At 55.1% G+C, this 17,548-nt stretch overlaps 1 protein-coding gene across 3 annotated transcripts in view; it reads right to left on the bottom strand.

The window, feature by feature from the left end:
* Positions 1-16,909, bottom strand: part of L1CAM (L1 cell adhesion molecule) — a 66,570-nt gene extending 49,661 nt beyond the window's left edge. The window contains exons 1-2 of one of the 3 annotated variants that reach the window (XM_029067694.2): positions 16,727-16,909; positions 8,242-8,283 (exon numbers count right to left, since the gene is read on the bottom strand). The gene's annotated coding sequence lies outside the window, so the exon portion shown is untranslated. The remainder of the gene's footprint in view (positions 1-8,241; positions 8,284-16,726) is intronic. The other 2 variants (XM_029067692.2, XM_029067693.2) reach the window with 2 other exon arrangements.
* Between the last annotated feature and the right edge of the window lie 639 nt (positions 16,910-17,548).

Here is a 17,548-nt window from a genome sequence, read left to right as displayed (position 1 = left end):
GGGGTATGTGACACTGCTGAATGAGAAGGGGGTGGCTGCAATTCACTTTGCCCAACTGGTGACCAGAGCTCTCCTTCTGGGCACTGGATTGGGAAGTCAGGCTGCCCCCCACTCTGCTAATTATCTGTCCATAGAAGCATTAAGTGCCCCCCTCTAGACTGTAAGTGCATTGTGGGCAAAGAATGTTATATTATACTCTCCCAAGCGCTTAGTACAGTGGTCTGCACACAGTAACCACTCAATAATTATGATTGACTGACTACAATCTAATATGTAGCCAAAGTCACTAAAATCAGAAGACGATTACAATTGCCTCAAGGTGGGTGAAGGTTGAAAGTCTAGGTAGGGCTAGAAAGGACCACAGGGCAAGAAGGCAGGTACTGACCCTCCTCCACTCAATCAAGGGTATTTATAGAGCATTTACTCTGGGCTGGGCACTATACTAAATTATTGGGAGAAAATAGTAGAGTTAGTAGCATGATTCCTGCTCTCCAGGAGCTTGCAATGCTGAGGGTGGAGTGGGGAGGAGGATGGGGAAACTGTTGCCTGGAGACACCTTCCCCCTTGGCTCCATAGTGGGGGAGCTCCAATTTTCACCCGGCACTGCTATTGGAGGCTCCCCTGACCTGAGGCAGGTGGAGATTGGTGTCAGATATTGGCATCTCCTTCACGGAAATCACCTAGATCTGGTGGCCCCACCTGGGAATATGGCATGATGTATAAGAGTGGTGATGTCAATGAAATGTACCTACCCAGGTGCTATAGAGGCAATAATGCCAGCAAATGTCAAAGTTGGGTGCCTGTTTATAGTATGTATGACGGAGCCCTCGCAAGTGTGTACATGTGAATGTGTGTGTGTGTGTGTGTGTGTGTGTGTGAGAGAGAGAAAGAAAGAGAGAGTGTGTAAATGCTATGCATGTTCCAGAATGCTAGGCCACACCTTGGCAGGAAAGAAGATGGTGAAAGGTGACTGGTCTGAGGAGGAGTGGAAAATTAGGGACCTAATGAGGTATGAACAGGTGGGGGAAGTGCTTGGAAGAAGACGAAATGGGACCAGAATATGGTCTCACATAGTCTTCCCCTCTCTAGAATGTAAGCTCGCTGTGGGCAGGGAATGTTTTTATATTGTACTCTCTCAAGAGCTTAGTACAGGGCTCTGCACACAATAAGCACTCAATAAATACGACTGCTGAATGAATGGGTCTGAGTTGAGAGTCTAGAAATGTGGCTAAAACACTTGGAAGAAGATGACAGGGGCCCCGAGAAAGGTCTTGTAGGAGTGGTATCCTGAGATGGGAGTCAAGAAACGTGGCTGTTGACGAGACAAGAAACAGCTCCGGTTTTCCTGTTGCTTCAGTGGGTATGGATCTCCTTCCCCATGGGACCTCTCGAGGGGAGTGGGCAAACGATATCATAGATGTGAATGTCATCTGAGATCCTTCCAAGAAAGCGGTTGTGTCAGTCTAAGGTGATGGATTATCGACCACATTGATTACACACACATGCCAACGGGGATTTGCAAGACGCCCCAGAGAGGCGGCTCTGGATAGTTTCAGGCCGTGGGCAGCGGGGTGGATTTCACTGTCTAGGAATAGGTTGGCAGTTGCATATTGGTCTTTGTAGCCACAGGCATCGATCTCAGAAGTGTTATCTTTGATCACAAAGGACAGCTATGTGTGCAGATATGTGTGTGTGTGTGTCTTCACGCATACATGAGGAGGAGAGAGAGGAGTCTGTGCTTTGTGTGACTCTGTTGTGTGGGGTACCAATTCAGGTGAGCGTGCGGTATAGAGGTCTACTACGGGTTCAGAGATAGAGGGTGGAAGGGGGGTTCCTGGAAATAGAGGGATGTTCGAGGAGCGAGGGCTGCAAATTCAAGCTCTGGGTAGAGTCAGTGGAAGGATGCTGAGACTGAATGGGTGTGGCGTGCCTCTGCGCCTGAGCCTCTTTATACAAGATGTAAGAGAGAGAGAGAGAGAAAGAGAGAGAGAGAGGGAAAACGTGTGAGAGTGAGAGAAAGAGCGAGGGAGGGTGAGCGTGTGAGAGAGTGTCGTGTGCCTTTAAGGCCCCCCCTCCACCCTACCCCCAGAGAGGTTAGCTGAGAGGCTGCGGAAGGCAGGTTTCCATGGCAACGGTGCAGGGCTGTACAGAAAAGAGATCTTTAAGCACTTTTCCCAGTTATTTAAATAATACATAAAGGAGCTGCACGGTGGGGGGGGGGGGAGCGGGGGGCTGCCTCCCCCAGGTAACTGCGGCGCGGGCCGCGGCGGTGGCACTGGTGACAAAGCAGCCTATGACTCTTAAAGGGTCCGCATACCTAGAGGAGGAGGGGGTCCCCTCAGGGCGGGGGAAGGGACACCTGTGCTCAGGGCGTGCCGTGGGCTCCCGAACACAGCCTGTCAACCTCCTATTAATCAACGGTATCTATTGAGCGCTTACTGTGTGCAGAGCATTGTGTTAAACTCATGGGAGAGTACGATATAACAGCTTGGATAGACATGTTCCCCGCCCACGAGGAGTTTGCAGCCTAGAGAGATCCACAAAAACCTTCCCTCATCTCCCTCTCCCTATCCTGCCAGTCCCACCGTCCCCAGTGTTCTTCCTCCCGATCTACTTCTAGGGCTCTCTTGGACCCTCGCTTCCAATCAATCACTTGTATTTACTGAGCACTTATATTTATTGAGCACTTACGTATGCAGAGCCCTGTACTAAGATCTTGGGAGAGCACAATATAACAGAGTTGGCGGACACGAGTTTAGGGAATTTCAGGCATCACCAGATCTCTGGATTTTTGGTCCCTCCCTCCCTTCTGTTTCTTACTGGGATCAGCAGTCGGGACAGGGTGGGTTGGCTGGGAGCAGGAGATGGGGGTGAGAACAAGATGGGGGCTAGCAGTCAGAGCTCCTGGGCCAGGGCCAGGGGGGGAAGGGGAATAGGAAAGGAAGGGGGAGTACCCTTTTGCCCCAATTTCATCCCCAATCAAAATCCCTGCTACCCAGCTCCTCCCTTCATCCTCCTGCCCCGTGCTGCCGAGGCTGCCGTCTCCATGGCAACGCAGGTTCACCCGCTAGGCCAGGCTGATGGACTCCTCTCAGTACCAGGCTGCTGGGTGGCGAGGACGTGGGTCTAAGAGGTGGCCATAGCTTAACCCTGAATGACAACAAGGGGAACAGAACCCCACCTACTGCTCCAGACTGAGCAGTGAAGCTGGCAACAAGGGGAGGGGGCAACTTTGGGGCTTCCGTATCATAGAGGGGTGACCTGATACCTCCCTGCTCCCCTCTCCACTGCCACCCGGGTTGTGCTGCTGCTGCTAAGCAGCGTGGCTCAGTGGAAAGAGCACGGGCTTGGGAATCCGAGGTCATGGATTCGAATCCCGATTCTGCCACTTGTCAGCTGTGTGACTGTGGGCAAGTCACTTAACTTCTCTTTGCCTCAGTTACCTCATCTGTAAAATGGGGATTAAGACTGTGAGCCTCATGTGGGACAACCCTGATTACCCTGTATCTACACCAGCGCTTAGAACAGTGCTCTGCACATAGTAAGCACTTAACAAATGCCAACATTATTATTATTATTATTACCTAGGCTGAAAATAACTGCAGCAATACTGGGGTTGGGGGCGGAAAGCTGGGATGCAGGTAAGAGGAAGGAAGGAGAGAGCAAACCAGGCTGTACTTCAAAGTGGCCTTGGGAAATCCCTACAGCTTGGTCAGGCCAGGATGGTCTTGATCTCGCTGGGATGGCCTTGATCTGACCCTGCTTAAGTAAGCCCAGGTAAGATTTCCAGAAGGGGCAGTTGGCCCCGGACCACCACCCTTGGGTGTAGGGGTGCTCCCACAGCCGCTGGAGGCCCACCGAGACTTGCCCATAGCCCTCCTCAGCCACGGCCACTGCTAAGGTGGCCAATTTAGTGACAGCAGGGCCAGGACAGGGTGGGCATATTTTCTGGGGATGATGAGTGAGCTGAACTTGGGCCTGTGGTGGGGCCAGCAGAGCCATAAACTGGTCAATTAATCACTCACTGGTATTAACTGAGTCCTTACTATGTGCTAAGCCCTTGGGAGAGTAGGAAGGGAGGGACAAATTATGGGGAAAGGTGGAGGATTTATAGCCTGGAGTAAATAGACTTCTGATTGGCCTGCCCAGAGATTCTAACATGACAATGGGAAAATGTGGGAGAGAGAGGGAAAAAGAAAGGGGCAGGCCAAGGGGCCGGGGGCCCAGGAATCGGGCAGGATGGGGGTCTGCAGACCCTGCACCAGATTGTTTGGATGTGGGGCCATGTGGAGGCATGACCAGGTGGTTCTAACCCCTGCAGCATAGCAGTGTGGCCTAGTGGAAAGTGAAGGGACCTGGGAGATAGAGGACATGTTTTCTAATCCTTTCTCACCACTTGTCTGCTGTGTAACCTTGGGCAAGTCACTTTAGTTCTCTGTGCCTCAGTTCCCTCAGCTGTAAAATGGGAATTAAGACTGTGAGCCCTACATGGGATACAGTCCCTGTGTATGTCCAACCTGATTAGCTTATAACTACCCCAGTGCTTAGTACAGTATCTGGCACATAGTAAGCACTTCACCAAAATCATTTAAAAAGAAAAACAAAAACAAAAAACCCACTAATTTGCCTGGCAGAGTTCAGGGAAATAAAGACAGCCAGGAAAATTTCTCTCCAGGGCAACGCAAATGCCTGGCAAGTGAGGGAGGGGCCAGACCTGCTGCGTCCTCGGGGTCCAGGCTGACTCCCCCAACTCAGGATGCCGGGGGTCAGGCTGTGGCGGGGGAGGAGTTCATATGGCCCAGGAGGGACCCTCCCTGCCCATGGACCAATCACTCTCCTCACCCAAACCCTTGAGTATTCACTGCAGCATGACAGGAGTCACTTGGGGTCCCTGGCCTCCCTAGGGGAGTTGGGGGGCAGTGCCCAATTAAGTTCCCCTTAGTATTCAGCGTATTCTTTATGTACATCGGTTTCACTATTCTATATTTTTTAATCTATTTGTTCAACTAGACTTTTGCTCTCCACAGGAAGTGTGCGCCTAGTGGAAAGAGCACAGGCCTGGCAGTCAGTGGACTTACAGCTGTGGGACCTTGGGCAAGTCACTTCACTTCTCTTTGTCTCAATTTCATCATCTGTAAAATAGGAATTTAATACCTGTTCTCTCTCCTCCTTAGCCTGTGAGCCCCACATGGGACTGAGACTGCATCTGACCTGATTAACTTGAATCTACCCCAGGAATTAGTACGGTGCTTATTTTTTTAACGGTATTCTTTAAGCACTTAATATGTGGTAAACACTGTTTTAGGGGCTAGGGTTGATACAAGTTAATTAGGTCGGACGCAGTCCCTGGACAAAAATAGGAGGGAGAATAATTTAATTCCCATTTTACAGATGTGGAAACAGGCACTGAGAAGTTAAGTGACTTGGCCGAGGTCACACAGCAGGCAAATAGTAGAGACTGGTTTAGAACCCAAATCCTCTGTCTCTCAGGTCCATGCTAGTTCCACTAGGCCAAGATATCCCCCATAGTTAGTGCTTAACAAATACTATTATTGTTATTATTACCATCATCATCCTTGTGGGGAGTGTTTTTTGACTGCCAGTCCCCCTGTTAGATTTGTAAGTTCCTTGAGGATGTACTCAGTGTCTCTTAGTTGTACTCTCTCAAGCACTTAGTACAGTCTTCTGCACAGATTAGGCACTCAGTAAATGCTCCCAACTGACTGTAGGTTCGTCCACTTGGGTCTGGTTGTGTCTGCGTTTGTGGGTTTCTAACCCTTGATATTTTACTGTGGCTATGGTTGGCTCTGTCTTGACTTCCTCACTAGACTGGAAACCCCCTGAGGGCAGAGACCAGATCTCCCCTTTCTTCCCTTCCTTCCCACCACCATCCACTCCAAGGGCTACTCCATAGCCTGTGCTGGTGGGTTGATGGGCAGATTTACTGAGTACCCAGTGGGGTCAGTGCATTATGCTAAGCATGTGGGAAGTTCAAAACATGCCCTGCCCACAAGAAGCTTCCACTCTAATAGTAAACAACCTATTAGGCAACTCCTGTTTTTTTTGCCATTTCCGATTAACTATGTTGGGCTTCATCCAGAAGGATGGACGGATATCGGACGGTCGTCGGGTCAGCTCACCCTGCCTTCCTGCAGCTCTCCTGGAATGATAGCTGCAGCCTCGTCCCATTAACCTTTTCATGAGCAGGACAGGCTCGGACCCAGCTATCTTCCATCTCAGTCTCCCAACCTTGGCTTGGGTTCCTGCAACCCTGACATAATTTGGTGACATAATCTCCCCTCCTGGCATTCGGGAGCCCTCCAGCACCCTCAGATATTTTCTGCCCCCAAACTTTGTCCCTCCCCAGCCCTCAGCCTCCTCCCCCACCCAATCATCTTCTTTGGCAGGCTGAGGGAAGCTGCCATGCTCTCATACATATGTAATTGTGGGTGTCACTCTTCAAGCCCCTGGCAGGGAAGATGGAGCTGGGAGTCAGGGGACCTGCATTCTAATCCAGGCTCTGCCACTTCTTTACTGTGTGACCTCGGGAAAGTGTCTGGGCCTCAGTTTCTTTATCTGTAAAATGGGGATCAAATATCTCTCCTCCTTCCCTCTTAGACTGTGAGCCCTGGGTGGGAAATGGAATGCCTCAGATCTGCTGACATTATATCAGTCCCAGTGCTTAAGACAGTGCTTGTCATTTAGTAAGCTCTTAACAGACATCACAGTTATCATTCATTATGACCGCAGGTGCCACTCTCACATCACTCCACTTCAGGACCGCCAACCTCTCCGTTTTCTGCGTCTTCCCCTGGCTCCTTTCTGTCTGCCACTTGCTCTTCATGGGAAGCACCTTCCCACTCCCCTGGTTACTGCCCAGCCCCCACCCCTAACTCTGCCCCCTCCTCCTTTCCCTCCCTCCATCCTTCTCTCTACTCTCCTCCATCTGTCACTCCTCTAGCCTTCTCCATCTCTCTCTCCCTGTACTTGGGACCCATCCCCCAAATCCCAACACCCTCTTTCTCCCCTTACACCTCCTCCCGACCCCCTCCCCCAGTCCCTGATCTTGACTTTGATTACAATCATACTCACAAGGAGCAAATCGGGTCTCAGGGGGCAGATATACTGTCCCCCGTGAATCCAGGGGCTGTTGCCTCCCAACCCCAATAGCTACCACCTCTCCCGACCCCTCTGTCGAGCTCTGGAGTGGTGCCCTGTCCCTCTGCCAGCACTTGGGGCCCATGCCAAACCTTCGAGTGTCTCCCACCCCCACAACAAGCTCCAAGCCCCAGGACCAGACGGCAGCAGATGCCACAGACTCTGCCTGGGAAGGGGGAACCGGGGAAGAGGTAAGAATCAGGACAGCAACTCAGGGCTGAGAGTCAACATAGCCGGGCTTCCCTCCCTCAAATCAATCAATCAGTGGTATTTATTGAGTGCTTAATGTGTGCAGAACACTGTATTAAGGTCTAGGAATACAATAGGAGAAGGAGAGTGACCTAGTGGAAAGAGCACAGGCCTGGGAGTCAGAGGACCTGGGTTCTACTCCTAGTTCAGCCACTTACTGCTGTAAAACCTTGGGCAAGTCACTTCACTTCTCTGGGCCTCGGTTCCCTCATTTGCAAAGCAGGGATTAAGACTGAAACCTATGTGGGACAGGGATTGTGTTCAAACCGCTGATCTTAAATCTACCCCAGTGCTTCATACAATGTCTGGCACATAGTAAGTACTTTAAAACTATTTTAAAAAATAGAGTTGGTAGACAGGATCCTTGCTCACAAGGAGCTTACACTCTGCAGACGGGAGACAGACAATAAAATGAATTACAGCTAGGGGAAGCAGCAGAGTATAAAAGAAAAACATAAGTATTTTGGAGGTGGGTGGGGTGAATACCAAAGTGCTTGGATGTTAGACGCAAGTGCATAGGTAAGACAGAAGGGAGGGAGAATAGGTCAGGGAGAGGAGAGGTTAGGGATCCCCAGATACCTAATCCCTCCAGGATCCTTTAAGGGAAGGAATGTCACCATTTGGATGCCCAGAAGCAGGGGCCCCTTTCTGCTCACCCATGAGTCTCACCCCTACAAAACTCCTTTACTTTCATCCTAGCCTCGTGGGTCTCCCCCGCATACCGTCCCTGGGGGGGACATATTCAAGCCCAGGCTCAGCTCTGTCCTCTCCCCAGCCCCACCTCTACCCCACCTGCTCCCCACCCCAGGTAGACTCAAGAAGAGCAGTACTCACAGATGAAGCCCCTCCAGGGACGGGGGCAGCTGACTTGGGCACCTGGAGGGGGAAGACGGAGGGGATGTGGTGAGCAGTGAGCCCTGGTTTCTCACAGATTTGGCCAGGGTTCATTCACTCATTCATTGTCATATTTATTGAGAGCTTACTCAGTGCAGAGCACTGAACTAAGTGCTTGGGAGAGGACAATACAACAATAGACACATCCCTACCTAAGGTTAGATTACACGCTAGAGGGGGAGACAGACAATAACAGAAATAAATTGACCTGGAGCTGCAGTTAAGAAGAGGGTAGAGGGTAGGGCTCAGGCTGAGTCCCCGGGCTGGCCTGAGAGAGTCTCTTGCCCATCCATCCAGTTGGGCAGTTGGCACCTTCTGAGATGGCAAATGGAGGAGGGAGGAATAGGTAGGAAGGAATGACCATCTCAGGAGGAGCCCTACAGCCCCAGCAGAAAAGAATCGACCTGTGTCCTCCAGAGAAGGAATGGAGAACAAGTGGAAGAGAGAAACATCAAAAAAAAAGAAAGAGACATGTGGGCAGAGATCGTAGGGAACAACAGAAGCACATAGACTGCAAAGAGAAGCAGATAAGTAGGCCCTGATTAGCAGCAAAGAGAGGGGAGAGGAACACTGAGACAAAGACAGTTTTGCAGAGGGTGAAAGATGGAAAAGGAGGAATATCTCAAGGAAGAGAGGGAACAAGGAAATGGGAGGAATGGGGGAAAGAGATCCAAAGCTAAGGTTGGGGTGCCCAGGATTCGGGGTGGATTTCCCCCTCCAGGGTACTGACAGCTATGACTATACTGGTCTTTGAAGGGTTAAGCAACCAGGGTCCCCTCTTCTCCTCCTTCCCCACTATGGGGTCAGTGCTCCCTTGTGGAGGGGGGGGGGGGACGGAAATGTGGGGGTGGCCAAGTGGAGACCCCAACAATGCAACCTCTGTCCAGCTCAGCCAAACAGATTCCTGAGGAATGAGGCCAGAGGGCAGCTAACCGGCTGGAGGGAGTTTAGGGCTGGAAGGAGGGGGAAGGCTTTGCTAGGGGTCAAGGGTCACACACCACCCCTCCTCTGGAAGCTTCTTCACTCACCCCCCTTCCTTCTTCTCTGTCCATTTTTGGGGGTCTCTGGCCCCCTCTGGGGTTCCGTTTGTGAGGCCTGAGGCCTGAGCCCTGAGGCCAGTCAGACACCTGGGGTGGAGAGGAAACACAGGGTCCCAGAATGAGCGGCCCAGCAGTAACCTGGGCAGCGCTCGCCCAGGTGCCCAGGATATCAGACACCGAACTGGAGACACAAGCTTTCTATGGAGGCAGGGTTGGGCTGGGGATGGGTACCGGTGGGGAATTGGGGGCAGGAGAGGGGGTGTTATTCTCCAGAATCCTGGCCCAGAAACAAACCTTTCGGAAGCCAGAGGGGAGAGCTGTGGTTGGGGCCCGGGAGTTCCCCTGAGATAGAAGAGACCCAGAGGTCTGGGCAAGTGGCCAGGCTCAGACCAGACCCAGCAGGTGGAGAAAGACCAGCTCACTTAACCAGGTTAGGCCAAGGAGACGCCGAGGAGCCTGGGAGCCCACAGCAGGGCCTGGGGTGTCCCGGGGGAGGGGCGGGGCTGGGGGGGATTAACCCCCCAATACTCCTTCACCTGCTCCAGGGAGGGTCAACTACTGGCTGGAGCCTCCACTGGGCTCTGGGATGTCTGGTTACAGCTAGCAGCTCTCCCCCACTCTCTGACCCAGTTTCCTGCAGGCGTCTGCTCTAACCACGCACCCAGGATGCCAACTTTCCAAGTTATCGAGCTGCCAAATGGGAGGGCCCGCATGGCTAATTATTATCATTACTTCATTATTATTATTGCAGCTAATTGGTTGTCAGTCCACGGGGTATGTCGAGGCAGCCTACATGGTGGCAGGCCTGGAAGGATAACCCACCATCCAGACTGCCACCCTCACCCCTTGTCCTCCCCCCTCCCCAGGACAGCGTTGGCAGGAACAAATTGGCAACCTGGGGCAAGGAGGGGTTTCATGCCAGTGCACGCCAGCACAAGGAGCCCCGGTTGGTACCGCAGACTGCTGGCAGGCACACAAGGGCCCAGTGAATACCACTACCCGCTCTGGGGAGGGGCAGAGGGCTGGGGCTTGGCAGGGCAGGGAATAGCTCAACTGAAAGATCTAGGTGCCCAGCACAGAAGGGGAAGGACAGAGCTAGGCATGGAACCTGGATATCCAGACTCCAGGCCAGGCCAAAAACCACCAAGCCCTGGTCCCGTCCATCTAACTCTGCTCCTCTTCCTGGCCACCTGGTTCTCTAGGATCTCTAGGGAAATAGCGGACCCGGGGAAGGATGAAAATCCAGCTTCCTTTGAACAATCAATCAAGCAACAGTACTTATTGAACACTTACAGTCTCCCAGCCTAAGGGAGACCCTACATCCTGGAATGGGGGATTTTTTTACAAAAATAGAGGTCCTGAAGGGTCCTGTGGGCAGGGAACAGGTCTACCAACTCTGTTATACTGTACTTTCCTGAGCAGTTAGTATAGGGTTCTGCATACAGTAAGTGCTCAATAAATATGATTGGTTGATTGATTGATCTGAAGAGAGAGGGAAGGAGGGAGGGAGGGAGGGTAATGAGTCTTCCAGGGTTCTGAGGGGTGAGGGAGAGGCTCTGTGGAACTTGGAGATATTCAGGAGACAGGGCTACCAAGTCCAGACTTACTGTTTCTACGGAGAGGCCCTACCCCCTACCCTGCCTGCAACAGTAGTGGAGGAGGGAGGCAGGCAGGGCAGAGGGGAGACTGGGGCAGCGGGGAGACAGGGGCAGGGAGAAGACTGGGAGGAAGAACTGACCTCCCTCTTCCTCCCTGCCCCAGCCAGCTGGAGATCTGACCCCACCTCCTTGAAATGAAACAGGTCCCACCCACACGAGACCCCAGTGGGAGTGGTGGTGAAAGGGAGAAGCTACTGGGCCTCAGAGTGGGGGTTGGGGGGAGCAGACGCAGACCCCCACCAGCTCTCAACCCAGCTAGATAATGGGTCTTTTGAGAGGGACCAGGTCTGCCCACCACCCCCAACCCAACAGTTCCCTGTTCCCGTCATGGCCAGCGGCCTTAGATGGAGGCAACAAAGACACTGTTGATGTCTGCCCGAGGCTTGGGGGTAGAGGAGGAGGGGAGTAGTGCCAGGGGGAGGAGGGGAGGGGGCAGTGAAGAGGCATGGAAGGGGGCATCCTTTTCCAGATTCCCCCAGGCTATCCAGTTCCCAGACTTCTCCTTTGCCTACTAGACTCCTTTTTCCTGAAGCCTGGGGTGGGGTTGGAGGAGGAGACTCAAGGGATGGAGGAAGGTGGGAGGGAGAGAAGAGGGTTGGGGGGGAGGCATGTAAAAGAAGGCTTAGTGATGGGACCATGGGATTTGGGGGCGAGGGGTCTAGGTGAGAGAATTTAGTGGGCAGTGGCAGAACAAGGAAGATGTTGGAGTGGGTGGTGGGGGATAGGGTAGGTCCCCTGATTAGACCGTAAGCCCGTCAAACGGCAGGGACTGTCTCTATCTGTTGCCGACTTGTTCATTCCAAGCGCTTAGTACAGTGCTCTGCACATAGTAAGCGCTCAATAAATACTATTGAATGAATGAATGCTGGTTAGGGGCTGGGACAGAGGCCATGGGGGTGGGGGAGGTTAGGGAAAGGGCTTAGGAGGAGTGATGCGAAATTTGCTGAGGGGAACTAAGGAGGTCTAGACCCAGGGAAGTGTTGGGGGGACACAGGGCTTAGGCACACCTGGGTTTGGAGGATGCTCCAGGGGTCCAGGAACATCCCTTCTCAACTCTGCCTCCTCCAGACTCCCTGTGGTCTGGCGAACCCCAGCGTTCGGTGAGCTTGGCTCTAAGGCCCCACCCTTCCTATCGACCATGGCTGCTAAGTGGCAATGGAGAGGACACTGGACCAGGTCTGGTTGCTAAGCAACTTCTTCCCCACTTCAACCTTTCCCCCTCCCTCTCTCCTCCCCCTGCCCCCCCCACCACTTGCTGCCTGTAAATCAGTGTGCTCCAGAAGGCCTTGGGGGACGGCCTGTCTGAGAGCTGGTACAGGGTGCCAGAGGGCAGACAGAGCGGGATGAGCACTCCTAAGCTAGGTTGGAAAGATGCCTGGGGAAGACGGGAGGCTGTAACTCCAGGACACCGAGGGGACTCTACACACACAGGCCAGTGCCCATCTGAGCCAGCAGAGACAACGTACCTCCAACTCCTCAGGGCCCCGTTCCCCCAGGGCTGAGGGCCAAAGGTCAGGCCGGACAAGACCAGATCGGGATGGACCCCAATCCTCTCCCTCTCCACCAGGACAGCCCAGGCTTTGCTGGAGATAATCACCTTGTCCTCGTACATCATTTCCTCATCAGCACAAGAGATAATTGAATCAAAAATCAGCAGTGGCTCCCAGCCGGAACTGGTGAACAGAGAGGCGGGTGGGGGTTGGGGGAGAACTACAGCAGGGAAGGAGAGGGCTAGTCCCCCCGCCCCCGGCCACACACACACACACACACACACACACACACACATCAGATTGGATTGGATCCACTTGTTCTCTGCCTCAGTTTCTCCTTCATCTGAGAGCCACAAAGTGCTGTGAAGCGGCCCAGAGGTCCTCAGGCCTCCTGGGAACCTTTCTATCTTTTGCTCTCTGGGTTGTCCACTGGTAGAGCTGACTGGGGTACTGCCCTGTTCCCTGACTGCAGCCCTGTTCTCTGGCACTTTGGCCTGCTGCCACCGTTCTGAGCAGGGCAGGAAGGGAGGGGCAGGTGGGGAGAAGAAAATGTGGGGAGGGAAGGGGAGGCAGGAGGGAGAAGGGAAGGAAAGAAAAAAAGTGAGGAGTGGGGGTGAGAACTACAACAAGGGAAGAGTGTGGGTAGTAAGGGGGTAAAAGGCAGGGAAGTCAGCACATCAGACCCTCCTCACCCCTGCTGACGTGCTCACCACCCTGCCTTCTCCCCCCCTCACCTCTGCTCACCTCAGAGGCCAATGTTGGGAGTCTCCTGCCTCCTCTCTCCCCGAAGCCCAGCCTTGGGCCCGGGACCCTGAGAGGGAGGGAGTCAGGCAGGGGTGGAGAGTTCAGAAGGAGATTTCCATTCAGGCCCGAGCCACCCTCCCCAGGGCTCCCCCTGGCCCGCCCTGCCCCGTCCCCTGTCCACACTGGGCGGAGGCCTCCTCTCGCCTCCTCGGCCTCAGATCGGAGTGCCCCGTGAGGCTTTGCTGGGGAAATTTGGGTGGATGAGAAGGGCTGGGAGATGGTGGAGTGGCAACGGGGCAGTGGGGCAACGGCAGAGATGTGCTGGGCCTGGAGGTCCAGAGTCGGGGGAGAAATCCGAAAGGGTGGAGGGAACAGCAGGCTTTCAAAGCCCTGGTGAAAGCAGAGCCAGGACAGGAACATGCCCCTACCCTCAGCCACTCCCAGCCACTCCCTCTTTCCACCTTCTCCATTTGGCCCAGCTCTACTAGTCTCTCAGCCTTCCGAAGACCCCCAGACTATCCCCCAGCCCCCCAACCTCTCCCCCAACCCCTCAATTCCTCCCCCAGACCTGTAGCCTCTCTCACAGCCCCTTGGTTCCTCCCCGGACTCTCAGCTTCTCCCCAAGACCCCCAGTCTCTTCCCCAGTCCCTCCCAGCCCCTCAGCCTCCTGGATCCCGAGCTCCTTCCTCAGACCCCCAGCCTTCCAGCCCGGTATCTCTGTGGCATTTTTAACTTATTTGAAAAATTCATTTCCCTGAAGCTTTCAAAATGAGAGCAAAATGAATAAATGAAAATCAGGAAAGACAAGTCACTGGAAAAGCAGATCCTAGTGAGATATCAGAAAGCCCAGGGTGAGCCAGGGGGTGGGGTGTAGTGAAGGTATCTGGGTGGGGCTGTGTATGTTTGGGGATGGTGTGTGTGCATGGGGGGCATGAGTGGGAAGGGTTGGAGGGGGGTGGGGGTAGAGGGGCTGCCGGGGAGTTGATCAGCCTGGGATTGAACCTGGACTAAATTCAGGGATGGTCCAGGCCCCAGCTACAGACTGGATAGGGAAGCTCTCCCTGCCCTTGCTGTGCCACCCTGCCATCCCCGTGCCCACCCTCCTGCTCCTTACTGAAAGGAATATCTCCCAAGGCAGCATGAGGTGTCCCACCCACATTATTCCTTACCGCCCCCACCGTGCACACTCACACACACGCACACACACTCCATTACAGGGGGCTAGAGGAACGCAAGGCTTAAGGAGGTGGCACCAGTGCCCTTCCTCCTGTAGAGTTATCAGGGTTGAAAGCCCTGGACTGCTGGAGACTGAGACAAGGCAAGAGGTGATGGCAAGGGCCCTGGGTACCACGCCCTCCTTCTTCCTCCTCCTTCTACTCCTTTTTGGGGAAAGCTCGAAGGCAAGGTTGGAAATGAGGAGAAAATCCTCAGAGCCAGAAAGTGTGCTGGGAGGGAAAGAAGGCGGTCAGAAGAACCTGGCTGGAATCCTCTCTGTGTTTTCCAGTCCCTGGGCCGCTGACAGCTAAGGGGCCATCTGCCACATCTTCACTCCAAGGATGGAATGATCAGGAGGGGTTTCAAAGCAACTAAGAAGCCAGAGCGGGGCCCTCCTTTCTGGAACCCAGGCGGGTGGGCTTCCAACCAGTGGGCCTGGACCTCCTGGGCCGTGGAGGGTGGGGCGTGGGGGCGGGGCAATTTTGGCTCAGTCAAGGCTCCTCTCAAATCTAAGCAACGGTGTGGGGGGCTGGCGGGGGAGGGGGGGCAAGCAGAGATTTTTCTGCAGGGACTACAGTACCAGAAAAACCCACACAAATCAGCAAACGAACCTCCCAGGCCAGGTGGGGCTGGGGGCTGGGGACCAGGCCGGGGACAGGGAGAAAGAGGAGGGAGAGACACGATGAGACAGTGGGTGGCGGGGGCAGACACCCGGATGGACGGAAGGATGGACGGACGGACCTACGGACAGGCAGACATGGAGAGGGAGAAGACGAAGACGGAGCCAGAGAGGGTCAGCCTGGGCCCGGAGGGCGCGCCTCGGGAGGTGGTCGTGGGCGGACAGACTGACGGACGGACACTGCGGTGAGGCAGAAGGGTGGACACTCAGACACAGCCACGCCCCGAGGCCTTCAGAGAGAGGTGCGGGGGGGTGCCCGCCCACCCCGCCTGACAAACAGTCAGAGAGCGGGGGTGGGAGGGGCGGGAAGAAGAGGGAGAGTGATTGATTGACTGATTGATTAATTGATCGATCGATTGGGATACCCTCCCCGCGCCTGGGCGGGGAGACCACGACACACAATTGGAGCCAGAAGGGGGGAAGGGAGGAGAGAAGGAGAATCCGGGGTGCCCACCCCCCCCCCGGGAGACTGGAGGAGGGAGGGGTCTCCAGCGCTCCGCCTAGGGCAGCTAGACCTGGGGGTGGGGTGGGGGAGAGGGACCGCTCCTCAGGCTTCCCGAATCCCAGCTTCGGGAGATGGGGGGCTCAGGGCGGGGGGAGGGGTCCTGAGGGAGCGGGTGGGGCTCGGCGATGGAGGATGGGGTTCGAGGAGGGGGGAGACGGGGAAGCCCAGGCGAGATGGGGAGGGGAAGAAGAAGTCCGGCTTTTCTGCGCGTGGATAAATCCTGCCCCAGCCTGACCCCTCCTCAACACCCCAAGATGCCGGGCCCCCGCCCCGAGCCCCAAGGATCTCCCCCGCCCCAAAGAGAACAGGTGGGAGGGGGTATCGGGGGACTGCTGCTGCTCTTCCCCCCCCCCACCCCCACCCATCCCCCGCAGCTCCCAGAAACAGGCTCCGGCCACACCCAGGCGTCACACCCCCGCACGCACACACATGCACACACACACGCACTCTCTCTCTCACACGGTCATGCAAACCCAGACATTCAAATACCCCTTCACCGCACCCACCCGCCCAAACCCGTCGGTGCACAGGTGCAAACCCGAAAAAATGCTCCCAGCCTGCAGGCTCCATCCTTCCTGCCTCCCCCCGCTACACGCCCCAACCCGCCTCCAGCCCGGCTTCGAATCTCCCCCCGCACCCCGACCCGAAATCTCTCACCGTCCCATGCTTCACGGCCATATCCTCCCTGCCACGCCTCAGCCCCGCAGCCTAAATCCCGCAAACCGAGCCTCTCTTTCCCTCCCCACCCGACCCCCCTGGGGTCCCCTCTTCGCCCCCCAGCCGTCCTCCCCAGGGCGGTGGGCTGAAGCACCTGCTCCCACAGTTCTCCCCCTCCCACCCCCGCCCCAGTTCATTCATTCATTCAATCGTATCTATTGAGCGCTTACTATGTGCAGAGCACTGGACTAAGCGCTGGGAATGGACAATTCGGCAACAGATAAAGACAATCCCTGCCCAATAACGGGCTAACAGTCTAAACGACTGTTTAGTTCCCTATCTGTCTGCTCTCCTGCCACTTCCCACGCTTTGTTCCCGGGACCCAGTTCCCGAGAGGTAGAGTGAGGCTGCGGGGGTAACCTAGTAACGGCCCTTACCTGTGTGGCTGGTCCTTCCCGCCTCCCTCTTCCTCCTCCTTCTCCTGCACCCGTGTTCGGGAGGCTTCAGAAACCCCCGGATTGCGGCTGCTGCGGCGACAGTGAGATCATCTCACAGTCAGCCGAGGCAGTTTCTCTTCCCTCCCTCCTCCTCCTCCTCTTCTTCTTCTTCCTCCACCTCCTCTTCCTCCTCCCCCTAAAGCGCTCCAGAGCCAAGAGCTGCCGGTCCCTCCCCTGTCCCCGCCTCTCCCCGTTCCTGCTGCTTCTGGATCGCCCCTCCTCCTCTCCTAGCCCTGTGCCCTCGCCCCCCACCCTAGCGCCAGCTGCATTTGCATCTGGACCACCGGGGCCTCGCCCGCCTCCCATCATCTCTTGCCTTTTTCCCCTCCGCATCTGCCCCCACCTCCATTGCTCCTTCTGCTCCAACTGGCCCGCATGGGCAACCCCCACCCTCTCCAACCCAACGTTTCCCCACCGCCCTGGTCCAGTTCCATCCCGTCTTGGCTCGAGCCAGGGGATACCGAGTTGGAAATGCTTCTAACATTCCCCGGTCTCCCTCCCGATGTTTTCCCCCATCCCCTCCCCACCCTTTCCCTCCGGTGAGGGAGCTGGGTCTATGGGCCTAGCTCATCTCTGAAGCCTCCAACGGACAACCAAATTCTAATCTCGGCTCTGCCACTTGTCTGCTGTGTGACCTTGGGCAAGTCACTTCACTTCTCTGTGCCTCAGTTCCCTCATCCGTAAAATGGGGATTGAGACAGTGAGACCCATGCAGGACAGGGACTACGTCCAACCCGATTTGATTGTATCCATCCCAGCGCT

Source organism: Ornithorhynchus anatinus, chromosome 6, assembly GCF_004115215.2.
Source record: "Ornithorhynchus anatinus isolate Pmale09 chromosome 6, mOrnAna1.pri.v4, whole genome shotgun sequence".
Taxonomy (NCBI): Eukaryota; Metazoa; Chordata; class Mammalia; order Monotremata; family Ornithorhynchidae; genus Ornithorhynchus; species Ornithorhynchus anatinus.
This window is presented reverse-complemented; position numbering and strand designations above follow the sequence as displayed.